The 3,922-nt window shown below is 56.8% G+C and overlaps 1 non-coding gene across 1 annotated transcript; it reads left to right on the top strand.

Annotated features, from left to right (window-relative positions):
• The first annotated feature begins 3,753 nt into the window (after nucleotides 1–3,753).
• Nucleotides 3,754–3,826, top strand: TRNAR-CCU. The gene has a single exon. It is a non-coding gene; the product is annotated as a tRNA-Arg (tRNA).
• Nucleotides 3,827–3,922: the final 96 nt, after the last annotated feature.

Below are 3,922 nucleotides of genomic sequence, written 5' to 3' on the forward strand. Positions count from 1 at the left end.
GGTTCTTTCATCCTCTTTGTGCAGGGGCAGCCTGTTCTTTGGAAACACAGTGGTGCCTGTACCCAAAGTGAGCAGGGCTACCCTGGGGCAAAGCAATTTTGGGGGCCCCTTCCATTAAAAAAAGTGGCAATACTGTATTCTCATGGGGCCCCTGCGGGGCCTGGGGCAAATTGCTCCACTTGCCTCCCCTCTGGGTGGCCCTGAAGGTGAGTCTCTGATATTTGCTCTGCAGTAGTGTAGCAGGGTGGACCCTGCTCCGGCCCTGAGGGCTTTGAAAAAGCAGCCTGGCAGCGCTTGAGAGCTGCGGCTGGAGGCTGGGCTAATGGGGAAAGTGGCTGCAGCTGGGGGCCACGCCCCAAACTGAGGAACAGGGCCTTATAAGAGGCAGGGAAGCCAGAGCACAAGGAGTCTCTCTCTGTTGCTAGAGAGGGATGGGCCTGGCTGCTTAGGGCTTGAGGCTAGATACCTGAGTGAAGCAGGGCTGGGGGACAGGCTGAGGAGCTAGGGAAGCTCCAGCCTGGAAAGCCCCAGGCTGCGGCCTAGCAAAGGGCCAAAGGTACTGAGGGTTGCAGAGGGCAGCCCAGGGGTAGGACAAAGCAGCAGGTCCAAACCCCTATTGCCTGTGATGAGTGGGCTGATACTGCAGTCTGCCCCAGGGTGTGGGGCTAGGCCATGACTGTCAGTGGCCACTACTGAGGCAAAGTGGGGACAGTAGGGTGGGGGTTCCCCTGGGAGGGGGAGACCCAATTATAGAAAGGGGGCACCGGGTCCAGGGAGGGACGCCGGGGCCTGCGAACAGGCGGGTCACCAGCCTGCCGAGGGCGCTCCAGGGCAGAACTGCGGGACAATCTGTGACCAACCAGCAGGAGGCGTGGCAGGGGTGAGTACCACCCGTTTACAAGTAGGAAAACATAGAATGGGCTTCTGCCCCTAGTTAGCCCACCTGACCTTTAAGGATGAGAGCTGTCTTTCCCAACATGGCAGGAAGAGAGCAAGGCAGGGTGACCCTCAGGAATGGTGCCAGAGGGCTGCTGGGCAGTGACAGGCAGGGATTGAGGGTGAAAACTCCTCTGTGCAGCTGAGGGAGGGCAGTACCAGGGAAGGGGCGTCTGTGAAAGTGGCCCTGTGGAAGGTGACAGGGATTTGGGGGCCCAGGAGGAGGCGCTTGATGTTCAGTGCCTTGGAGCAGCTGGACTTGGCCATGGTGGGTGTTCAGGAAATGCACATTAAGAACTCTAGGGTAGCTCAATAGGCAGAGGGTGATTGGAGGAAGGGCCTCCTGGCCAGGGAAGAATGATGGGGCTGGAGTCTTGTTCTTCACATTTGCGGTGCGAGTACAGAAGTTGGTGGAGCTCCAACCAGGGAGGGCATTACTGGTGGGCTTTGTGCTCTGTGGCACTGGTTACTGCTATATTAGTGTGTATGGTCCCCAGTTAAGGCATGAGAGGGAAGATCAAAGGCCCCCTTCCTCTGGACTGCATGGTGTTTGTTGTTGGGGGCGGAGTTAATTGTGTCAGCCGGCCTGAGGACCGCTGGTCCCATTTTCCCAACCTTCAGAGGAAACATTTTTACAATGAGCACTACCTGGCACAGGTCTGTAGTGAGGTCGGTTTAGAGGAGCTCACTCCAGCCACAGAGGGGGTTCACCTTTCTGCGGGGACAGGCCAGGAGTCGCACTTATCGGATTTATGCTTAGCTTTTGTGTCTTTAGCACGTTGCTTCTCAGATTCTTTCTTGGCCTGACTTGTTACACTTGACACTTAACAGGCCAGAGTTTGTGCACCTTCCTATTATCCTCACTAGGATCTGATTTCCAAATTTTGAGGAATGACTTTTTGCCTCAACGGCCTCCATTACTCTGCCATGTACCTAGAGTGGCGTTCTGCTGGTCCTCCTATTGTCGTTTCTGATTTAGGGCAAACGTTTCATCTGAGCCTCTAATTGCAGTGTTTTTAAACGGTTTGCATGCTGCTTGCAGGCACCTAACAGTTGTGACAGCAGCTCCTTTTAATTCCATTCTAACCATCTGTACTTATGCCGATAGGTCGACTTTAGGTCTTTAACTTTGAGCGGTAGCTGAGAAGATGGTAAATCGGGGAGAAACCCGTTTGACAAACCTCTTCATTTCCTTGTTATTTCCTGACTTCTTCATTCATCGCCTTTTCCTTATTTCCTGGCTGAGGCGGCGGCCTGCCAGGGAGCTCCCCGGCACCTCTGGCTGCCTGGGCTGAAGGCAAGAGGCAGGCCTGGGCGTGGCGTGGGCCTCCTGTCCCGGAATGAGGCTGCAGTGCTTCCTGGTCCCCTTTTCCCACCCACACCGGCAGGCGGCTGCTGCGGGAGAACACGAGGGAGGCTCTGGGGGCGCTAGGCAGCGCTGTGTGTGTGGCTGTCAGGGGAAACAGCCGAGGCTCCCGACTCGACCTGCCATTGACTCGTGTGGCTCTGCACGCCGTCAGCCGGGGCGGGGCGGGCCAGGCCGCGGACGTGACTCAGGCTTGGGCCGCATGGCCGTGCTTTCCTGACGAGGCATGAGGCAGGCCAAGAGCTTTGTACAGTGTACAGGGAAGAGGGAGGGAGGCATCTTTGAGCCGGCCTGTCTCCTCCGCTTCTCCCTTGCTGCTTGGGCGGAGGCGGGAAGGGAGCGAAATGTTCCCGGCTGAAGGTTTTGCGCTCGGCCTTGAGGATTAAACCTGAGGCTCCGGCATGGCTGCTTGGAGATGGGCTTTTGCAGCACGGCCCCCACACTCTTGTAGGCAGCAGGTGAACCCAGTGTGTCCAAGAGGGAGCCTTCGAGGCGGCAAAAGGGGAACATCACGGCTCCCAGCAGACCTTGAGGAGCCCACAAGGAGCCTTCAGTGGCATCCCTGGGGGAGCATAACCCCCCCTCCTTTCCATTAACAGCTGAACTCACTGACCCATGATACCACAGAGACACCTACCAGCAGCTGGTTTGCCAGGGCCGCTGCCCAGCACACTGCAGCGCTTCCTGCCAGTGCCAGAGCTCACCAGGCGCTAGCCTGGAGCCAGGGCCGCTAGGCGCTGCTGAAGAAAACCCAGCAGAGGGACACAGTGGAAGCGTCCTGTGCCCAGAACTCAGAGGTCGATTAATCAAATCCCTTTCCTGCTAGCACCAGGCCTCCTGCTTCCTTCACTGGGCCTTCAGTGAGGGGATTGCTGGCACAGCGCCAAGAGTCTAACCTGTGTGGCAGGAGGCGGCTGACGCCCGCAGCCTGCTGGGGAGCTCCCAGAAGTTATTAATGGACAGAGACTCCTCAATGCCCTTAGTAACAAGGGTTTGGGGTTCACCGAGGCCAGTAAGGGGGTCACTATGTCGGCCCTATAACCCTGGGGGTCAGGTCACTGTGCAGCTTTGAGCTAGAGCTTGGATCCCAACAACCGACCAGCAGCCCACAGCCTCCCCCTGGGTCTGCCCCAGCTGGTTACTCCTTACAGGCCGACCTTACCCCCCTTCCAGCCCCGTATTCACCCCCTAATCATCCTACTGCCACTCAGAGCCACAGCCGTGGAGGTGCTGAAGGAGGGAGGGATGACGCTAGGGTGGGGTTCTTCTCTAACAATGGCTGGCAGAAAGGTGGTGCTCAGCTCTGTCAGGGACCTGTCCAGTTGCCTCGCTGCCAGGGGATGCAAACGTTTCTGTAAGGCCATTAAATGGGGTATTTGGCTTCTGAGTGAATGTGAGGAATGTGCAATCATGAGAGGAAATTTTCATCCCTCTTTCAATTGTCCGTCAGGGCCCCAGTGGCCTAATGGATAAGGCATTGGCTTCCTAAGCCAGAGATTGTGGTTTCAAGTCCCATCTGGGGTGAAAAATGCCTTTCCTCTTGTATATTGCAAAGAAGCCTTGGTGTTATTTTCACCAAGGAAGCTGGGAGACGTTTGAACCCAAAGTACTGGATCTTGG

This window comes from Mauremys mutica, chromosome 22, assembly GCF_020497125.1.
Source record: "Mauremys mutica isolate MM-2020 ecotype Southern chromosome 22, ASM2049712v1, whole genome shotgun sequence".
In the NCBI taxonomy this organism is placed as follows: domain Eukaryota; kingdom Metazoa; phylum Chordata; order Testudines; family Geoemydidae; genus Mauremys; species Mauremys mutica.